Source organism: Vicia villosa, linkage group LG1 (genome assembly GCF_029867415.1).
Source record: "Vicia villosa cultivar HV-30 ecotype Madison, WI linkage group LG1, Vvil1.0, whole genome shotgun sequence".
Lineage (NCBI taxonomy): Eukaryota > Viridiplantae > Streptophyta > Magnoliopsida > Fabales > Fabaceae > Vicia > Vicia villosa.
Window position 1 is genome coordinate 18,961,816 of NC_081180.1, and position 23,358 is coordinate 18,985,173.

Here is a 23,358-nt window from a genome sequence, read left to right on the forward strand (position 1 = left end):
GAATAGATTCTAACCTGGACACTGGTGCAAAGGTTTCTGTGTAGTCAATCCCTTCTTGCTGACTATAACCTTGAGCAACCAGTCTGGCTTTGTTTCTTACCACTTCTCCCTTCTCGCTTAGCTTGTTTCTGAACACCCACTTAGTGCCGATGATGTTAAACCCTTTTGGTCTAGGAACCAAGTCCCATACATCATTCCTTGTAAACTGATTGAGTTCTTCTTGCATGGCAATTATCCAGTCTGGATCTTCTAGAGCTTGATCAACAGAAGTTGGCTCGATCAAAGAAACAAGACTTAATTGACATTCTGCATTGTTCTTAAGGAATGCCCTTGTTCTGATGGGATCATCTTTCTTCCCAAGGATCTCATCTTCTGAATGAGCTGAAGCAAGTCTAGGTGATCTTCTGACTGTTGGCTCTTCAGAAATGCTGAGATTCTCTAAAGATGCAGCAACTTGATCTTCTGATCCATTGCTTCTGAGACTGCCAGCTTCTGCAGCTTTGCTTCTTGGTTCTACTGCTTCTGATATATCAATATCAAAATCTGCAAAATTCTCAAACTGCTTTGGTTTTTCAAGACCAAGCTTATCATCAAACCTGATATTGATTGATTCTTCTACAATCAATGTTTCAGTATTGTATACTCTGTAGCCTTTAGAGCGTTCAGAATATCCAAGAAGGAAACACTTTTGTGCTTTAGAATCAAACTTACCAAGATGATCTTTAGTATTCAAAATAAAACATACACATCCAAAAGGATGGAAATATGAAATGTTGGGCTTTCTGTTCTTCCACAATTCATTAGGAGTCTTATTTAGAATAGGTCTGATAGAGATTATATTCTGAATATAACACGCAGTGTTTATTGCTTCTGCCCAGAAATGCTTAGCCATATTGGTTTCATTGATCATGGTTCTGGCCATTTCTTGTAGAGTCCTATTCTTTCGCTCTACAACTCCATTTTGCTGTGGAGTTCTAGGGCAAGAGAAATCATGGGCAATACCATTTTATTTGAAGAACTCCTCAAAGAATCTGTTCTCAAATTCGCCACCATGATCACTTCTGACCTTTATGATTTTGCACTCTTTCTCAGATTGGATCTGAGTGCAGAATTCAAAGAACACTGAATGAGACTCATCCTTGTGTTTCAAGAACTTTACCCAAGTCCAGCGGCTATAATCATCTACAATGACTAATCCATATTTCTTCCCTCTGACAGATGTTGTTTTGACTGGGCCAAACAGATCAATGTGCAAGAGTTCTAACGGCCTTGAGGAAGAAACAACATTCTTAGACTTGAATGCAGGTCTGGAGAACTTGCCCTTCTGACATGCTTCACAAAGAGCATCTGATTTGTATTTCAGATTTGGGAGTCCTCTGACCAGATTTAGTTTGTTAATCTGAGAAATCTTTCTCAAACTAGCATGTCCTAATCTTCTGTGCCAGACCCATTGCTCCTCAGAAACAGACATAAGACAAGTCACCTTCTGCTTCTCAAGATCAGAAAGATCAATCTTATAAATGTTGTTCTTTCTCTTGCCTGTAAATAGGATTGAGCCAACCTTCTGACTTACAGCCTTGCAAGACTTTTGATTGAAGATTATATCATAACCATTGTCACTTAATTGACTTATGGACAATAAGTTATGCGTTAATCCTTCTACAAAAAGTACATTAGTTATGGAAGGAGAGTTACCAAGGCTTATGGTTCCAGAACCAATGATTTTGCCCTTCTGATCTCCTCCAAACTTGACTTCTCCACCTGGCTTAAGCACCAGGTCTTGGAATGTAGACCTTCTCTCCGTCATGTGTCGCGAGCACCCAGAGTCCAGGTACCATGACATTTTGCTTTTTGTCCTCTTTGCCGCCAAGGATATCTGCAACAGAAATTATCTTCTCCTTAGGTACCCACAATTTCTTGGGTCCTTTCTTGTTAGTTCTCCTCAAGTTCTGATTGAACTTGGGTTTAGCAGAATATTTAACAGGAGGAACAACATGATATTCTTTAGGTTTGTCAGCATGATATTTCTTAGGATGTGTCACAAGCTTCTTGGTGTGAACAGTGTTAAACTTCTGTGCATGTGAAGTGAGCCTAATATCATGTGCATGGCCATATTTGAACTGATCATACAATAGCTTGTATGTGATCTTCAGATCATCAACAGGTTCAAATTTATGTGAGGTATCACCCTCATAGCCAAAACCAAACCTTCTGTTTCCAGAAACACCATATATCATAGAAGCAAGATGACTTCTGCCAATACTTCTAGATAAGAACTTTCTGAAGCTCGAGTCATATTCTTTCAGAATATGATTCATGCTAGGAATGGATTTTTCTGTTTCAGAAGGAGATCCACTATCTTTGGATAGATTTAAAACTTTTTCCTTCAGTTCAGAATTTTCCAATTCCAGCTTCTTAGTTTCAAATTCAAACTGCTTTTTCAGCTTTTTGTATTTGATACTAAGATGAGCCTTGAGTTCCAGAAGTTCTGTTAAACTGGAAACTAACTCTTCTCTAGATAGTTCAGAAAATACCTCTTCAGAATCTGATTCTGATGTAGATTCTGATCCATCATCTTCTGTAGCCATCAGCGTGAAGTTGGCTTGCTCTTCTTCAGAGTCTGATTCTGATTCTGATTCAGAATCATCCCATGTTGCCATAAGACCTTTCTTCTTATGAAACTTCTTCTTGGGATTCTCCTTCTGAAGTTTTGGACACTCGTTCTTATAATGTCCAGGCTCATTGCACTCATAGCAGACAGCCTTCTTCTTGTCAGATCTTCTGTCAGAAGATTCTCCTCGTTCAAATCTCTTTGAACTTCTGAAGCCTCTGAACTTCCTTTGCTTGCTCTTCCAGAGTTGGTTTACCCTTCTAGAGATCATGGACAGTTCATCTTCTTCTTCAGATTCTGATTCTTCAGGATCTTCTTCTCTAGCCTGAAAAGCGTTAGTGCATTTTTTAACATTAGATTTTAATGCAATAGACTTACCTTTCTTCTGAGGCTCGTTTGCATCCAGCTCTATTTCATGGCTTCTCAAGGCACTGATAAGCTCTTCCAACGAAACTTCATTCAGATTCTTGGCAATCTTGAATGCAGTCACCATTGGACCCCATCTTCTGGGTAAGCTTCTGATGATCTTGTTTACATGATCAGCCTTGGTGTAGCCTTTATCCAGAACTCTCAATCCAGCAGTTAGAGTTTGAAATCTTGAGAACATCTTCTCAATATCTTCATCATCCTCCATCTTGAAGGCTTCATATTTATGGATTAGAGCAAGAGCTTTAGTCTCCTTGACTTGAGCATTTCCCTCATGGGTCATTTTCAATGACTCATATATATCATGGGCAGTTTCCCTGTTAGATATCTTCTCATACTCAGCATGAGAGATAGCATTCAGCAAAACAGTCCTACATTTATGATGATTCTTGAAAAGCTTCTTCTGATCATCATCCATTTCTTGCCTTGTAAGCCTTACGCCAATGGCTTTCACTGGATGTTTGTAACCATCCATCAGAAGATCCCATAATTCACCATCTAGACCAAGAAAATAACTTTCCAGTTTATCTTTCCAGTATTCAAAGTTTTCACCATCAAATACTGGTGGTCTAGTATAACCATTGTTACCATTGTATTGCTCAGCAGAGCCAGATGTAGATGCAGATGTATTTGTTGGAATTTCACCAGCCATCTTTTACTGAAGCGTTTTTCTCTTCCTGAATCTTTTCTAAACACTGTTAAGTGCTTGCACCTTAGAACCGGCGCTCTGATGCCAATTGAAGGATAGAAAAACACTTAGAAAGGGGGGGTTTGTGTAACACTCCATTTATTTTCATAATTTAATTTAATTAAATTAATTGAATTATGCGGAATTAAGCAATTGGGCTTGAGTTGTGGTTAGTAAGGAAGGGGGTGCATTGGTAGGCCCTATTACTAATTAAAATAATTTTATTTTATTCTTAATAAAATAGAAGGAGTGGTAGAATAGAGAAGGTTACAGTATTGGGAAAAGAAGTCTGAACGTGAAAAGAGAAGAGGAACGGAGAAGTGCGACCGAGGAAGAACGAAGAATCAACCTTCAGGTAAGGGGGGACTCTTCCGTTTATCTTCTATTATGGGATTATAGATAATATGATAGAATTGATCGTGTTATCCGTACCAATTGGGTTGTGCTTAGGTTGTAGAAATGTTAGGTTTTGGGAGGATTTACACGTAATGATTATGCTGATTCGTGTAATGGTGTTATTTGGATGGTTTGAATGTATTATAATGTGCTATAATATGTGTTTGCTGCACTGTATGCGAAATCTGATTGGAATGGGTTGAATTGGTAATGATTTGGTGAAAGAAGGGTAAAATCGCAGGCTGTTTTCTGCTATTCGGAGCGCTGGGATTCGCCAGCTGGCGCCGCGTCCAGGAGTTGGCGCCGCGAACTGCTTGGCAGAAGGCCAGGAAGCTTTGTTGCGCTCAGTACGCGCCGCGAACATATGACCGCGCCGCGAGGGCGTAGTTTTTATTCGTTCCGCGCCGCGAACCTTTGTTTGCGCCGCGAAGGCGTAGTTCCTATTCGTTCCGCGCCGCGAACCGTGTGTGGCGCCGCGTGCTGTTAGTTGTTGCGACTGTCCATTTTGAAAAGTTTTAAAGAGGTGTAACTTTTAAACCGTAAACCGGATTTTGGTGCCGTTTCGAGTACAGTGAAGCTAATCAGATAATTTATATAATCAAATGGTGTTTGGAGTTGTGGCTCGAACTATTTTTTTTTTAAAACACCGAGCTTATTTGTTTGTGGTAGGATATGCTTGTAGGTACACTAATGAATGTTTACCTGTATAATGTTTTGGTTGTAACTGGTGTCTATTGTACATGTATTGTTGGTATAAAATATGTGTCTTATTGATGATTATGACATTAATCGATGTATGTGGGTGATGAGCATGTTATGGTTGATGCATGCATTCATAATCATTATGTGGCTGGTCCTTGACGATGGTGGATCAGTGGTAGCTAATTCCCATTGTGAGGAATTAGTGAGTGAGTGTTACCGTATCCTTGATGATGGTGGATCGGTGAGTTGGGTTATATCCCAGATTTTTGGTACCACATGCATGTAGTTGCATTGCATTAGGCTGTTTTGCTATTATAACATGAATGGACGATTGTCCAATGTTATAATATGTGTTAATTTGGTTGTTTGCTTGCTGATTGTATGGTTTGAATCTGTTCATAACTGTGATTGGGTGAATGGCATGTGAAATGATAATTTATTATCTATATCTTATAACATTAGTTAAATGTGAATGAGACTCACCCTTACTGTTGTTATTTTTCAGATTGAGGAGTAGCTCTCGAACTTGGTGAGGATTAGCTCGTCAAGTAGTGTTAGAGTCAGTTGGGTCCGTGTCATGCTCTGGTCGTGTAACACTGGGGCGTCGTTTAGAATTATTTGCTGAACTTTTTACTTTGGATGGATTTGTATGTTGACGCTCTAAGTCTGTGACTTGGCTGTTTGTTATTCAGATGTTAAAGATAATTCCGCTGTGTTAACAATATGAATCTGAATAAATTTGGTTGACGTTCTCCTTTATGGCATGACATGAGTATTGTTGTTTGAATTATATGGAAGTTGTAATGCCCTTTTCATGTTTACTCTGATTATTGTTTATTATTTATGCGGGGTATTAGAAGGGTGTTACAATAGTGGTATCAGAGCATAGTCGGTCGTTTGAGTCAGAGTCTTAGTGTCGGTTAATCCCTCGTATGCGATTAGTGTAAGGTTGACACTATCGATACTTCTTGTTCTAATAAATATTGTTTGATATTTAACAGAACAATGGCCGGAAGAGGAGGAAGGAACGACGACGCGATTGCTGAGGCTCTCGGTATGATTGCTGGTGTGTTGGGGGGGAATGCCAATGGAGCTGGAATTGGTGCTGACAGGCAGCTGAATAGTTTTCAGAGGAACAACCCTCCGTTGTTCAAAGGCACTCACGATCCCGAAGGCGCCCAAAAGTGGCTGAAGGAAATTGAAAGGATCTTCCGGGTGATTGATTGTGACGAAAATCTGAAGGTGAGATATGGGACTCACATGCTGTCTGAAGAAGCTGATGATTGGTGGATGGCTAGTAGGGACGAACTGCAAGCTGCAGGTGTTGCAATCACTTGGGCTGTGTTCAAGAGAGAATTCTTGCGGAGGTACTTTCCTGAGGATGTTAGAGGCAGGAAAGAGATTGAATTTTTGGAGCTGACACAGGGTAACCTGACTGTGCCAGAGTATGCGTCCAAGTTTGTTGAGCTAGCAAAGTATTATGTCCACTACAATAATGATGAGGCTAGCGAATTCTCGAAGTGTGTTAAGTTTGAGAATGGTCTCCGCGATGAGATTAAACAGGGTATCAGATACCAAAGGATTCGCAGGTTTGTCGATTTGGTTGACTGCAGCCGAATCTTTGAAGAGGACAATATTAAACTGAAGTCGTCGCACTCTCGCGAGTTAGTCGACAGGAAAGGGAAAAAGCATATGGATCGTGGTAAGCCTTATGGTAAGGGTAACCAGAAAGCTGGAGGCTGGAAGAAGCCTAGTGGGGGAGACTCTAGTGCCCCTATTAAGTGCTTCAAGTGTGGAGAACCTGGACATCACATTCACGAATGCAAAAGTGAGGAAAAGAAGTGCTATAGATGTGGAAAGGTAGGTCACATTGCTATTGAGTGCAAAGGGAACACTGTAACTTGTTTCAACTGCGGGGAAGAAGGTCATATCAGTCCTAAGTGTCCTAAGCCGAGGAAGAATCAAGCTGGTGGTAAGGTGTTCGCCTTATCTGGTTCAGAGACTACTCCAGATGATCGGTTGATTAAAGGTACGTGTTTTATCCATGGCACTCCTTTAATTGCAATAATAGATACTGGGGCAACTCACTCGTTTATTTCATTGGATTGTGCTAAACGACTGAATTTGGAAATATCTGAGATTAATGGAAGTATGGTCATTGACACTCCTGCGTCGGGTTCAGTGACTACTTCGTTTGCTTGTTTGAACTGTCCAATTGATATTTTTGGTAGAGAATTCGGAATGGACTTAGTGTGCCTACCGTTGGAACAACTTGATGTTATCTTAGGTATGAATTGGTTGCAATTTAATCGGGTTCATATCAATTGTTTCACGAAGACGGTTATTTTTCCTGAAGATGTCAGTGTTGAGGATTTAGCGATGACGGCTAGACAAGTGGATGAAGCAATGAAGGACGGGGCTGTCGTGTTCATGTTGATTGCATACATGGAAGTGAAAAAGAAAGCGGTGAGTAGTGACTTACCGGTAGTATGTGAATTTCCAGAAGTCTTTCCAGAAGATGTAAGAGAATTGCCGCCAGAGAGGGAGGTAGAATTTGCTATTGAACTAATTCCTGGAACTAATCCTGTGTCGATGGCACCTTATCGTATGTCGGCATCGGAATTGAATGAGTTGAAGAATCAATTGGAAGATTTACTTGAGAAGAAATTTATTCGTCCTAGTGTCTCACCGTGGGGTGCACCGGTGTTACTAGTGAGGAAGAAAGAAGGTTCAATGAGGTTGTGTGTGGATTACAGACAACTCAACAAGGTTACTATCAAGAATCGGTATCCCTTGCCGAGGATTGATGACTTGATGGATCAACTTGTTGGAGCTTGTGTGTTCAGCAAAATTGACTTGAGGTCGGGATATCATCAGATTCGGGTGAAGACGGACGATATTCAGAAAACGGCATTTAGAACGAGGTATGGTCATTACGAATATACAGTGATGCCATTTGGAGTAACCAACGCGCCGGGGGTTTTCATGGAGTATATGAATAGGATCTTCCATCCTTATCTGGATCAGTTCGTAGTAGTATTTATTGATGATATTTTAATATATTCTAAGAATGAAGAAGAGCATGCAGATCATCTTAGAGTGGTATTGGAACTATTGAAGGAAAAGAAACTTTTTGCAAAACTGTCAAAGTGTGAGTTCTGGTTAAACGAAGTGAGCTTTCTTGGGCATGTAATTTCTAAGGATGGTATTGTCGTTGACCCAACGAAAGTAGAAGCAGTGTCTCAGTGGGAAGCTCCGAGGTCAGTTTCCGAAATCCGTAGTTTCCTTGGTCTGGCGGGTTACTATAGAAAGTTCATTGAAGGTTTTTCAAAGTTAGCATTACCGTTAACTAAGTTGACTAGGAAGGGTCAAGCGTTTGTTTGGGATTCGAAATGTGAATAAGGATTCCAAGAGTTGAAGAAGAGGTTGACTAGTGCGCCGATCTTGATTTTGCCGAATCCGGCGGAATCTTTTGTTGTTTATTGTGATGCTTCGTTGTCAGGATTAGGAGGTGTACTGATGCAGAATCAACAGGTAGTCGCTTATGCGTCGAGACAACTCAAGGTGCATGAGAGAAACTATCCGACTCATGACTTAGAGTTGGCAGCAGTGGTATTTGTGTTGAAGTTGTGGAGGCATTACCTATATGGTTCAAGGTTTGAAGTATTTAGTGATCACAAGAGTTTGAAGTACCTCTTTGACCAAAAAGAGTTGAATATGAGACAAAGAAGATGGTTAGAATTTCTCAAGGATTATGATTTTGAACTGAATTATCATCCGGGTAAAGCAAATGTTGTTGCCGATGCATTGAGTAGGAAGTCCTTGCATATGTCTATGCTTATGGTGAGAGAATTGGATTTAATTGAGCAATTCCGAGATTTGAGTTTAGTATGTGAAGACACTCCTATCAGTGTTAAATTGGGTATGTTGAAGCTGACTAGTGGTATTCTTGAGGAAATCCGAGAAGGTCAGAAGACTGATGTAGAGTTGGTTGATAAGTTGGCTATGATTAATCAAGATAAAGGAGGTGAATTCAGAATCGACGAGAATGGTATAATGAGGTTTGGTAATCGTGTTTGTGTTCCTGATGTTGCCGAATTGAGGAAGAGTATTCTTGAAGAAGGACATCGTAGCGGATTGAGTATTCATTCTGGTGCTACCAAGATGTATCATGACTTAAAGAAGCTGTTTTGGTGGCCTGGAATGAAAAAGGAAATAGCTGAATTTGTCTATGCTTGTTTGACTTGCCAGAAGTCGAAGATTGAGCATCAGAAACCGTATGGAGCTATGCAACCGTTATTTATTCCAGAATGGAAGTGGGATAGTATATCTATGGATTTTGTTTCAGGTTTGCCGAGGACGGTGAAGAATTGTGAAGCTATTTGGGTTATTGTAGACAGGTTGACAAAGTCTGCTCACTTTATACCAATGAGAATGGATTACCCAATGGAGAAGCTGGCTCAATTATATATTGAAAAGATAGTGAGTTTACATGGTATTCCTTCGAGTATCGTGTCGGATAGAGATCCAAGGTTTACATCCAGATTCTGGGAAGGTTTGCAGAGGGCTTTGGGTACTAAGCTGAGATTGAGTTCTGCTTATCATCCGCAGACGGATGGACAGACGGAAAGAACGATTCAATCACTAGAAGATTTGTTGCGTGCTTGTGTGTTGGAAAGAGGCGGTGCTTGGGATAGTTATCTACCCTTGATCGAATTTACTTACAATAATAGTTTTCACTCGAGCATTGGTATGGCTCCGTTTGAAGCTTTGTATGGTCGGAGGTGTAGAACGCCTTTATGTTGGTATGAATCTGGCGAAAGTGTCGTGATTGGACCGGAAATTGTTCAGGAGACAACAGAAAGGATCAAGATGATTCAGGAGAAGATGAAGACTTCTCAGAGTCGTCAGAAGAGTTATCATGACAAAAGAAGGAGGACACTTGAATTTCAAGCAGGAGATCATGTGTTCTTGAGGGTGACCCCCACAACTGGTGTTGGTAGAGCACTGAAATCAAGGAAGTTGACTCCGCGATTCATTGGTCCGTTCCAGATTACGGAGAGGGTGGGAGAAGTGGCGTATCGTATTGCGTTGCCACCGACGCTTGCGAATCTGCATGATGTATTCCACGTATCACAGTTGAGGAAATACATTGCTGATCCATCTCATGTGATCCAAGTCGATGATGTACAGGTAAAGGACAATCTGACAGTTGAAACTTTGCCTATGAGGATTGAAGACCGAAGGCTGAAACAATTGCGTGGCAAGGAGATAGCACTGGTCAAAGTAGCTTGGGGAGGACCAGCAGGTGGGAATGTGACTTGGGAATTAGAGAGTCAGATGAAGGATTCCTATCCAGAGTTATTTGCCTAAGGTATGTTTTCGAGGACGAAAACTATTTAGTGGGGGAGAGTTGTAACACTCCATTTATTTTCATAATTTAATTTAATTAAATTAATTGAATTATGAGGAATTAAGCAATTGGGCTTGAGTTGTGGTTAGTAAGGAAGGGGGTGCATTGGTAGGCCCTATTACTAATTAAAATAATTTTATTTTATTCTTAATAAAATAGAAGGAGTGGTAGAATAGAGAAGGTTACAGTATTGGGAAAAGAAGTCTGAACGTGAAAAGAGAAGAGGAACGGAGAAGTGCGACCGAGGAAGAACGAAGAATCAACCTTCAGGTAAGGGGGGACTCTTCCGTTTATCTTCTATTATGGGATTATAGATAATATGATAGAATTGATCGTGTTATCCGTACCAATTGGGTTGTGCTTAGGTTGTAGAAATGTTAGGTTTTGGGAGGATTTACACGTAATGATTATGCTGATTCGTGTAATGGTGTTATTTGGATGGTTTGAATGTATTATAATGTGCTATAATATGTGTTTGCTGCACTGTATGCGAAATCTGATTGGAATGGGTTGAATTGGTAATGATTTGGTGAAAGAAGGGTAAAATCGCAGGCTGTTTTCTGCTATTCGGAGCGCTGGGATTCGCCAGTTGGCGCCGCGTCCAGGAGTTGGCGCCGCGAACTGCTTGGCAGAAGGCCAGGAAGCTTTGTTGCGCTCAGTACGCGCCGCGAACATATGACCGCGCCGCGAGGGCGTAGTTTTTATTCGTTCCGCGCCGCGAACCTTTGTTTGCGCCGCGAAGGCGTAGTTCCTATTCGTTCCGCGCCGCGAACCGTGTGTGGCGCCGCGTGCTGTTAGTTGTTGCGACTGTCCATTTTGAAAAGTTTTAAAGAGGTGTAACTTTTAAACCGTAAACCGGATTTTGGTGCCGTTTCGAGTACAGTGAAGCTAATCAGATAATTTATATAATCAAATGGTGTTTGGAGTTGTGGCTCGAACTATTTTTTTTTTAAAACACCGAGCTTATTTGTTTGTGGTAGGATATGCTTGTAGGTACACTAATAAATGTTTACCTGTATAATGTTGTGGTTGTAACTGGTGTCTATTGTACATGTATTGTTGGTATAAAATATGTGTCTTATTGATGATTATGACATTAATCGATGTATGTGGGTGATGAGCATGTTATGGTTGATGCATGCATTCATAATCATTATGTGGCTGGTCCTTGACGATGGTGGATCAGTGGTAGCTAATTCCCATTGTGAGGAATTAGGGAGTGGGTGTTACCGTATCCTTGATGATGGTGGATCGGTGAGTTGGGTTATATCCCAGATTTTTGGTACCACATGCATGTAGTTGCATTGCATTAGGCTGTTTTGCTATTATAACATGAATGGACGATTGTCCAATGTTATAATATGTGTTAATTTGGTTGTTTGCTTGCTGATTGTATGGTTTGAATCTGTTCATAACTGTGATTGGGTGAATGGCATGTGAAATGATAATTTATTATCTATATCTTATAACATTAGTTAAATGTGAATGAGACTCACCCTTACTGTTGTTATTTTTCAGATTGAGGAGTAGCTCTCGTACTTGGTGAGGATTAGCTCGTCAAGTAGTGTTAGAGTCAGTTGGGTCCGTGTCATGCTCTGGTCGTGTAACACTGGGGGCGTCGTTTAGAATTATTTGCTGAACTTTTTACTTTGGATGGATTTGTATGTTGACGCTCTAAGTCTGTGACTTGGCTGTTTGTTATTCAGATGTTAAAGATAATTCCGCTGTGTTAACATGATGAATCTGAATAAATTTGGTTGACGTTCTCCTTTATGGCATGACATGAGTATTGTTGTTTGAATTATATGGAAGTTGTAATGCCCTTTTCATGTTTACTCTGATTATTGTTTATTATTTATGCGGGGTATTAGAAGGGTGTTACAGTTTGAATAAGTGTAGTCTTAAAAACTTGAACGATAAAAACAATTTGCACAGTTATTTTTATCCTGGTTCGTTGTTAACTAAACTACTCCAGTCCACCCCCACGGAGTGATTTACCTCACCTGAGGATTTAATCCACTAATCGCAACAGATTACAATGGTTTTCCACTTAGCCCACGACTAAGTCTTCTAGAGTATCCTGATCACAACCTGATCACTCTAGGAACAAATGCTTAGACACAAGCTAAGACTTTCTTAGAGTATCCTGACCACCACGTGATCACTCTAATTACAACTGCTTAGACACAAGCTAAGACTTCCTAGAGTATCCTGATCAACACTTGATCACTCTAGTTACTTACAAATTAATGTAATCAATTCTAAGAGTATTACAAATGCTTCTGAAAAGCTATAATCACAACAGTGATATTTCTCTTAACGTTTAAGCTTAATCTCACTAATATATTACAACAGCAATGTAGTGAGCTTTGATGAAGATGAAGTTTCTGAGCTTCGAGTTGAACAGCGTTTCAGCAAGTTTTTCAGAATAAGTTCGTTCAGGATTGGTCAAGAATTGGTAACCTTGCTTCTCATCAGAACTTCATATTTATAGGCACTTGAGAAGATGACCGTTGGGAGCATTTAATGCTTTGCGTATTCTGTACAGCATTGCATTTAATGTTTCACGCTTTTGTCAACTACCTCGAGCCTTGTTCACGCTGTGTCTACTGACATTGCCTTTAATAGCTTCCAACGTTCATTTTGTCAGTCAGCGTAGCCTGCCACCTGTACTTTCTTCTGATCTGATGTTTGTGTATACAACGTTTGAATATCATCAGAGTCAAACAGCTTGGTGCATAGCATCTTCTTGTCTTCTGACCTTGAAGTGCTTCTGAGCGTGATACCATGATAACTTCAGTGCTTCTGCTTCTGATCTCAAGTTCTTCTGATGCTTCCATAGACCCATGTTCTGATTCTGCCTTGACCATCTTCTGATGTCTTGCCAGACCATGTTCTGATGTTGCATGCTGAACCTTCTGAGACAAAGCTTCTGAGCGCTGATTTGTGCATACTCTTTATATATTTCCTGAAAGGGAAATTGCAATGTATTAGAGTACCACATTATCTCACACAAAATTCATATCCTTGTTATCATCAAAACTAAGAATATTGATCAGAACAAATCTTGTTCTAACAGGTTTTGCCTCTTTGGCGAGATGGATTAGGTGAATATTCCTTCATCGAACTTGGCATAAAATTTATCAAGATTATCCTTTCCGTTATTTAAAATGAAACATTTTCAACCGAAAACGCAAAAGTAAGAAATGTGTGGTTTCCTACCTTTAAGTAACCAGGGTCGGCCCTGGGCCCGGGCAAGCAGACCCATAGCCCAGGGTCTCAAGAAAATTGGGGACTCAAAATTTGGAGGGGTATATGTAAGAAATTGTAATATTATAATAAAAATATATTATTGTTAGCAAAGCAAATCTACAAACCGTTTCATGTAGCTCAGCGGCGAAACAATTGTATTAAAATCGCAATGGCAGCGGTTTAAATTTGTTAAGGTTTCATTTTTGTTCAATTATCTTTCTTTTACGGGAACATTTCATTATTTCATGCACTTATTCTTTCACTAATCTCTTGTATAACTAATGACATAGGAAATGCACATATTTTTCAATATTCTCTAGTATAATTAATTATATAGGTATTTTGTGACAATTAACATTTTTCAAATTTTAATGATAAAATAATTTAAATATAATTAATTGAAATTTATAATAAAATTTTAAATCAAATTTTACTCTCAATGGTTATATATTGTAACCCTTATAAATTTATTTTTATTTATTTTAGTATAAATTTTATAGAATATTTATATGTTAAAATTAAATATTTAAAAGTTTATCTTACAATTAACTCTTTTATTTGCTTTAGATGACTACAATTTCAAAGAAAGATCCTTTTTCTCTTCTTTACCTTTCTCTTTCTTTTTCGACTTCACTTCACTATCCGCAAGTCGTTTCAGCTTATTTTCATGCTAAGCTAGTTTCCCAAATAACTTTGTGATATCCAAAGTACTAAGATCGTTAGATTCTTTTATGCTACTAAACTTTCGTTGCCACTCCCTGCATATAGGCCTTAACATTTTGTAAGCACAATCTTTGTTAGAAAAGATTTTTTTTTTAAGTTGTTTAGTTTGTTGATTAAGTCGGGGAACTTAGTTTGTATGGAATCCATAGATTCTCCAAGTTCCATACAAAAAAGTTTGAACTCATCTATTAACATATTGATCTTAGAATCCTTAATGTCTCCAATTCCTTAATAAAGGGTTTGAAGAGCATTCCACATAGCTTGTGTGCTCTTAATTATGATGTGAAATTGAATAACATACTTTCACACTTAAAGCGGAGATAAGTATGCTCTTACCTTCAAATCATATGAAGCCTTTTTTATTTCATCATCTGTCAAATACTTTGGGTTTTTAACAACGCCATCATCGCCTTACGGGATAAAAGGCCCTTCGATGACCGCTACCCATAGATTTTTATCAAATGATAGTAAATATTCATACATGTTCTATTTCCAATAAGCATAATTATCGCTTTTAAGATTAGGTTAATTGTTGGTTACAAATATATATTAGAGAAACGATCCAGAGGGGGGTGAATATACCCTTTTAAATTTTTTACCATTTTTTAAAAATACATAGTAGATTTTTTCAAACGTGTAGAAGTCTTAAAGAAAAAATAGAGAGCTTGTGCTTATATTGGAAATTGACCATATATACAACTTACGTAATTCACAAATGTCACAGATTGCTCAAAGAGAATTCACAAAAAGTCACATAATATATTAAATTGATAATTCCTAAATGACACGAGATGTGTTATTTACAAAAATTCAATTATCATAAGATTCTAACACCACTAGTCCACAGATTTTAATCAGCACTAAAACTCAATTAGGTTCCAATTCTAACAAAATGTAAACTTGCACAATAAATCGCTACCAATAGGAATTAAGTATAACTTACACTAAGAAACGATTACCTAAATATACAATAACCTACAAAAATGAAAATACAAGAGAGAGATAGATAGATAGAGAGAGAGAGAGAGAGAGAGAGAGAGAGAGAGAGAGAGAGAGAGAGAGAGAGAGAGAGAGAGAGAGAGAGAGAGAGAGAGAGAGAGAGAGAGAGAGAGAGAGAGAGAGAGAGTACACCATGATGCATAGTGGTTCAACTTTATCGTACTCACAAAAGCCTACTCCACTCTCCAATGGTTTCCGTTTGAAAGTAGATCTTCGAATATGTTTTGAAAAATATTACACGAGTTCATACAATCATTAATCTACAATAATGGTGAGAAAAAATAAATCTCCTATCAGGATCTTGACTTGTGTACAACTTAATTCCAAACTCTTTTGCGAAATTTTAACTCAACTCTCACTTCTTGAATCTTCCAGCTTCACTAACATGCTTCAAGTCTTTGTGTGTGGTAATTACCCTTGATCCCACCGATTTCCTAAGCGGTGAACTGTCCAAAGATTGAGAAAAAAATACTATCCTATCCGTAGACTTCCACACAACACTACCAAGGTCAACCTGGAGAGAATAACCTCATTTTTTTCACTAGAATTTGTCACTACCAGGCACAACAACCACATTCTTGCAAGCTTCCTGAAAATCTTTACCAAACCTTTAAGAACGATTAGTTTCAAGACACATCTCCCTCTATAATTACAAACTCCATGATCTAGATTTGAAATTAAACTACTAATAGGATATAAACTCACTTTGTTGGTTGGCTCTATTCTAGGGAAAATAAATGCGACACGTGGAGGTTGTAAAATCGAGCAACAATACATGGTACCAGATTTGATTAATATCAAAAAATGATTTCCTCCTAAAAAACTAAGTAATGATAGATAAGTTTAAAAAATTAGTTTATAAAAAATTTGAATGTTTAAAAATAAATTTCAAATCAGGCTTGATATGCTCATAAATTAGTCTAAGATAAATGAAGTGACGATGAAAATAGATAAATGAAATCAGATAGATGATTTATTATTCATAAATCTAGTTTTTTTTTTTTTTTATAAATATAGCACTTGATATGGCTCTATGTATGGGTGACAAACAGGAATGCCCATCCCATTTAGGTCGCCCTACAAAAGCACACCACAAATAGGTTAGGCGTATACTATAGAGGGTGTGGGCTGGAAATTTTGTCTCGCCTCGTAAAAAAGCGGGACAAGTTTGAAAGACTCGTATCCTTAAAGCCTAAAAGTGGAAAAAGCAATGATTTCCTCGTAAATATTTGCGTCTTCCAAAAAATGGGGTGTGTCAGGAAGAGTAAAGGGTGCGGCTAAAAACCGTGACTTGACTAGCAAAAAATTTTAGGAAAATTTGGTGCTTAGCGAGTCAGACTCAATTTACCATTGTTATCTCCATGGGAGTGTTTCTTCTAGTGACCACCATGCTAATGGGATCCTGAACTTGTGTAATATTTACCGAACCTTACAATAGACATTAGACATTAATTTTTTGTAGAAGCTTACTAGATGGATCACCTGAGCAGGTAATGTAATTGCTTACAAAATGGATCACCTTAGCAGGTGATGTTTCGTATAGTTGTGATCTTTTGTCCTATTTATATTGTCACTACTCCTCTTGATATTTGAGGGGGTACTTACAAAAGGTACTCTAAGACCTAAGTTAGATAGTATGTTCATAGATAGAAAATGATTGGCATCCGAGGACTCGCCAGAGTCATGGTAAACGTCAAGATTCAAAGAACGCTTACATAGACAACCAGAGATGAATCCACACCCTCTTGATGGATGTATGAGCCAACTCATTGTCAATTGAATCAATCTTCCTTGATTACATGGGAATTTCATTTTGAAACTCTTTTAAACAAAAATACTTAATCAATTTCAATATATTTTTTTTACTTTTGATGATCATATTTCAATTTCAATCTTAATAAGGTATACATTTCTGGTGGAGAATAGTTTATGGCACATTTCTTGAATGAACCTAAAGATGGGCCCAAACATTATTATAATGGGTCAAAGAAAACATGAAGAAAGGGGTCGTAAAGTAGGGTTGGCAAAGTGCATGATAAGATGCCGTACAATGTGCTCCATTTTATTTCTATAGACACAATGCCCCAATCACAAAGCACTCAAGAAACCACAAAAATCAATTATTTTCTTTGTTCTACTCCATTATTTATTTCATGTTTCTCCTTTTCTAATAAAATCTGAGTCTCAGAACATGATTATGTCGATCTTGTCTCTTCAGGATAGGGAAATGTGTACCCACATCACGTTTTTCTAATGTCCATTTTCTTAGTTATGTACGTAGCATCTTATTCATTCTCATTCATCATTGTTTCTATGAACAGTTAGGAACAGTTCCATTTTGTTTTTCTGATTGGAAATGTACTACTTTAAACCAAGATATTTCATATTAGTCCTTAGAAGAAAAAGTACAATTATAAAGCTATACGTGCATCTGTCCCTAAAACCATGATACAGTTTTTAAGTATATGTCGAATTTGTCGAGGATAAATATTTGTTGTAAAATTTGGTTGATAATTTATAATGGAGTCTCCACTTCCAACCATTTTTTTCTCCTTTAAAACTTAGCCATAAGGTAGGCTCTAGAGACAAGAATTTTGATTGTGGTATGTTTAATTGAGTCTCCACTTTCAACCAGAAGCTAGGCTATAATGAACCACCAACATCAATGATATTTTATTATGGAATTTATGCATAGCCTACTAGTAGTAAAGAAACTCTATGTTTGAGTTCAATTCACAACAAGAGTAAAAAGTCTCAACATAGGTCATTAGGTTGATTTACTAAAGGCTTAAATATGTCAATCCTCTCAATAAGGTAGCCGGTTTTTAATTTTTGTCTTTGTATTTTTTTTTAATTTTTAAATATTAAAATTCGTCTCTAACATTATATTTAGTTTTAAAAAGTGCTGAGTCAAACATTTTGACACTTGACATCTGTGACATGATTTCTAAAGTCTGATACAATAAAATGAAAGACGAAATCTAAAAAAAAATATCTCTCCATTTTTTTCTCCTCAATTCCATTCGTTTTTCCTCCTCCCCAACCACCATTTAAGCACATTGAAGCATGTGTTCATCGCCTGTTGTGAACTCCACTCCATTTCAAATTCCATAATGTGAATGGATAAGAATAGTTTGGAACTCAATTACCACTAAGTTCAACCAACCACCTTATCTAACATATATCTAGGTTTAGGCATTATTCTATATTGTCATCTATCAACCTTTTTTCTTAAAGTAGCATTCTTATTTATTAAGTAATTTCTTATATATCAATTCACACATGGTTAAAATTGTTTTGTCTCTAGAAATTAAAATCGTGCTATTAAAGGCTTCAAATAAATTGTTCATAATAAACAAATTGAAATGGAGCTGGAGTTTGCAATGGACAACGATGAAGACATGTTTCAATGTGTAGAGATGGAGGTTGGAGATGGGAAAAAATGAATGTATTTGATGAATAAGAACATGTAGCGATAAAATCGAGAAGATTTAGGAATTTGATTTTTTTTTGAATTGCGTCCTTCATTTTATTACATTAGGCTTTAGAAGCCACGTCACTGGTGCCAAGTGTCAAAGCATTTGCCACGTAACCCTTTTTAAAATGGAGCATAACGTTAGAGACGAATACGAAAAGAATTTTAACATTTTAGGGTTATTTAAAAAAAATACAAGGACAATTGACATATTTAAACTTTTACTAAAATATAAGAGTATGAACATGGAAATTTTTATTGTACTCTATTTAATTTAAAAACCGATCATATAATTAGACGAAACAATTAGTCAAGAGACATTATAAAAACATGAATTTTTCCCCTCACTAAACTAAACTACGAAGCATATTTTTATCAAACTACAAAAAATACTAAAATATAATTTGTAATGTCTACTTACAAATATATATCATGTTTCTCATGCTTTTAACAATCAATTTATAATGAATTGGACATCAAGTCTTAACCTGAAATTTTAAAGCTTTGTTTAAGAGTTTGGAGGGGAGGGGAAGAGAAAAACTTGGGGAAGTGATTTGTATAATGAATAGAGAAGTCTTTAAAAAAATTGAAAAATGCGTTTTGTATAGAATGATAACTGAATGTTTACCATTACTATATTTTTAGTTTTTAGAATATTATAACAACATAAGATATAGATGAAGAATTTATGTAAGCCATTCAAAACTGTCTTCCAGTGAAATTTTGAGTTCCCCCAAATTAGGGGGATTTTGTGTTATGAATAAAATCAATCCCTCCAAAATCCTCCCAACCAAAAATTCTTCAATCCTTTCCACTCTATCCTTCTATTTTTCAAAGTTGTCCCCTACATTCTCCTCTAACCTATCAAACAAAGCCTAAGACATTAGATGTACGAGTCCTCTGACTTATAAAGTGTTCAACATCCACTTTCTCATCCAATAAGGAACTTATACTCACTTAATAAACCAAAATTTTCTGCGTCAAGTTTGAGACCTTGCATTTTTATGAGATCTTTGTCGAGAACAGATTATTAGAAGCATGAATGTTGTCTTCTTTGAAGATCAGAATATTGAAGACACTTAGAATAAAGTTAAGCTTGTTATTTCTAGAGGATATTCAATCCACTTGAATTCAATTCCTCTTCTAGAGCATTACAAAGGATATGGAATAGAAGATATTGGACATGTAAGAAATGAACCTCAAATTGATAATGATCCAATTGAAGAAGTAACAAATTATAATGGAAATAAGGGAGATGAAATAAAAGATATTGTACAAAGTTGAAGACTATGAGGCTTGATAAATAAAGCTCTAATCAATAAGGTTGCTAAGGATACATAAACAAATGACTAAATATCCTACAGTGGAATTTATGTTACTTACTGATTAGGGAGAACCAGAGTCTTATTGAGATTATATAATGGATAAACACAAAGAAGAGTGGTTGAACACCATACAATAACATCACATATAAGTTGGTAGATTTTATGAAAAGTGAGAAAACACTACAACGAGGAAGGGCTTTAAAAGCGCTTTTTATAGCCTCTAAAAGCGCTTAAAAGCGCTGTGAAAGCTGGCGCTGGCGTAGCTAACAAAAGTGCTTCTGAAAGCGCTATGGTAGGCCCCCCTATAAGAGCGCTTTTCTGGAAAAAGCGCTCTTGTAGGCCCCCCCTTTAAGAGCGCTTTTCTGGAAAAAGCGCTCTGGTAGGCCCTCCTTTAAGTGCGCTTTTTCCAGAAAAGCGCTGTGATAGGCCCCCCTGTGAGAGTAAAAAATAAAAAAAAACGCAACATACTAAAGCGCTTTTGGAAAAGCGCTCTTATAGGGTGGGCTTTAAGAGCGCTTTTTCCAGAAAAAGCGCTCTGATAGCCACCCCTATAAAAGCGCTTTTACAAAAGCGCTTTCGTATGTTGCTTTTTTTTTTTTTTTGCTTTTTTATTAATCTTTGGCAGCGCTTTTACAAAGAAGCGCTTTAGTAGGTGGGCCTTTAAGAGCGCTTTTTAAAAGCGCTTTCGTTGCTAAATGAGGTATTTTAATGTGCAGCCTGTAATTTAATCCTCCCAGTCGACCTGTAATATTTTCGACCTGTAATATGTTTTCAGCCTGTAATATTTTCGACCTGTAATTTATTTTCGACGATATTATTTCAGCCATCAGTAAGACAATATATATATACTAATATAATACCATTATAATATCCAAAATTATACATATACATCATTACAACATCAATAATATTATAGTTCAAATCGACACAAATCCTACATGAAAAAGCGCTTAATATAAAATTGACACAAATCCTCTTTTATTTCTTCCAACTTAAGTCTCGGGTACCCAGCAGCACGGAATTCGTCAAGGTACTACAAAACAAAAACAAAATATGAATGATACATTTAGTTAAATGTAATAAATTATATGAAATTATCTTAAGTTATAAATTCATACCGTGAGCGGAATCTCTAATTGATTTGCCTGAAGGATTTCTTTCATAAACCTCAATACAAAGTATCCGCAATCGTAACTGTTTCGCTGTTGCGGACACTACATAGAAAAACAAATAAGATTCTATAGTTGTCTTGTTTTATCAAGTAGCATAAATATATTATAAGCAACATTGTGAAAAATAATGTACCTGCACTTGGATCCAAGTAATGTTGTTAGATTTAGTTCGGGATACCTGTGCGTCCCGTTGACTTCGGAACACTTGTATTGATCTAATTAACAAATATATAAAAGCATATGTTTAGATCAATCCCACAAATAAGTAAATATATAAATATACACTAATATATATTTAGAACGATCCCACTTACAAATCAACGATGTCCTTCATGGCCGGATAATTGGTCCATTCACCATTTATCGAATTCAGATAATACACGACTTCCCTTATAGGGTTGATAGCAAGCAGCAACCAGTGTGCTCTATAAATTAAAACAATAGGTTATATGAAAATTTTGCTATACACAAAAGAAACAGAGATTAGATGAACAAAGAATGAGAAACTAACCCTACTGGTCGGGTATTATACGCCCAAAGATGCAGACTTTCTGTATTGCCGGTGGACATGAATCTATCTACTAAGCGCTGTCTAACTGATTCCGGTTCCGAATCAATTGCCATTCCGCTGCAGTGGGCGGAAGACACGAAACGGAATCTGTTAGACAACGGAGTCCCGCGCAACACTCTGTCATACAACAACCTTAAATAAAAACATAATAAACATTAGATTTTTTTCATTAAAATGTGTAAATAAATTATATTATGGGACTAATTAAATAATATATCGGATGAGTGAATATTACCGGATGTATGAGTGCATATTACCGACGCCTAGTTGATCATGCCTAAAAATCTCTTCCAAGTCATCAATTGTAATATGTGACTTGAATTCAATACCGAAGACACTTTCATCCATAACGATTTCACGTAAAGCACCATCCTTCAAATCGGACATATCAACCATTGTTGCGAGCGTCGACCGGTACCGAGGCACAAAAGCACCGCCTTTTTTTCCCGCTGGCTTCGGAGGACCAGTGGGTGGTACGGTACGAACTTGCTGCGTCACTTGTTGTGACTCCCGAGCGGATGCCTAAAAATCATATAAGTTAGGTAAAATATAAAATCATACAGATTTAGATTCAGATTAATTATTAACACTTTAAATGTACCTCTTTTAGTGATGCAACGGACTCCTCCTCCTGTAAAATCCCTTTACCCTTAACTGTGGGTTTTATAGGAGCAGTCTAAAATTAAAATGTAAAAAATAATTAATAAACGGTTTAGAATTGACATTCGAAAACTAAATGATTCATAATCGTTTTCAATATACCTCATCACTAATGGTAATGAGCTCCGAGGGCCATGCAACAAATGATCCTATTGCATCTCGCAGCAATGTCGTCTCTGAGACCATGTCAGGTACCGGTAGCATCGCATCATGATCTACTACAACATCCACCGATACTTTCAGGTGTCCATCCGGGAGCGGTCTATGGTGAAGTAAATCTCCCAAAGTGTTGTGCACTTTTCCCTTGCCAACTAGTCGATAATTCGGTTCCGATAAGTATAGTTGGCAAGATGAAATGCCCTAAACCAATAGTAAATATAAAGTCATTATCATTAATAAAATAGAAAAATTTAAAAGGAAAAAAATTATAATTACCTCGGGAAATTTCCTTTGATAGTTGATACTAGCCTTATCACTAGTTTCTTTCACCGATGAAGTGTTGCACTTTTCTCTCATATACACATCTTTATCTCTTTGCAATTCAGAGACTTGTGCTTGCAATTCCGCCAACTTTTGCAACACTTCTTCATTTGAAGGATTTCTTCTCCTAGGACTCTTGTAAAAAGAGGTTGGAGTCACACCATGACCCTTACCCCTCACCCGACCGGGATACTCAGGAGCATCTAGTGCTATACTAAGTACGCTCCCCTCACCGGTGGATGCCGATTGCCCCCCCTATAAGAGCGCTTTTGAAAAGCGCTTTCATTACCCCCCCTATAAGAGCGCTTTTCTAGCGTGATTTTTTATTTTGTTTTTAGACAAACCTACCATAGCGCTTTTGGGCATAAGCGCTGTCGTAGGTGTGCTGTTAAAAGCCAATTTTGGCGTAGTGAAACACTAAAAAATAAATGGGTGTACAAGTTGAAGATTGAAGATAATAATTCA

At 37.4% G+C, this 23,358-nt stretch overlaps 1 long non-coding RNA gene across 1 annotated transcript; it reads right to left on the reverse strand.

The window, feature by feature from the left end:
- Window positions 1-21,315: 21,315 nt before the first annotated feature.
- On the reverse strand, window positions 21,316-21,761 carry LOC131602097 (uncharacterized). The gene is made up of 3 exons (XR_009283930.1): window positions 21,694-21,761; window positions 21,497-21,607; window positions 21,316-21,397 (listed from the first exon to the last, which is right to left on the reverse strand). It is a non-coding gene; the product is annotated as an uncharacterized LOC131602097 (long non-coding RNA).
- Between the last annotated feature and the right edge of the window lie 1,597 nt (window positions 21,762-23,358).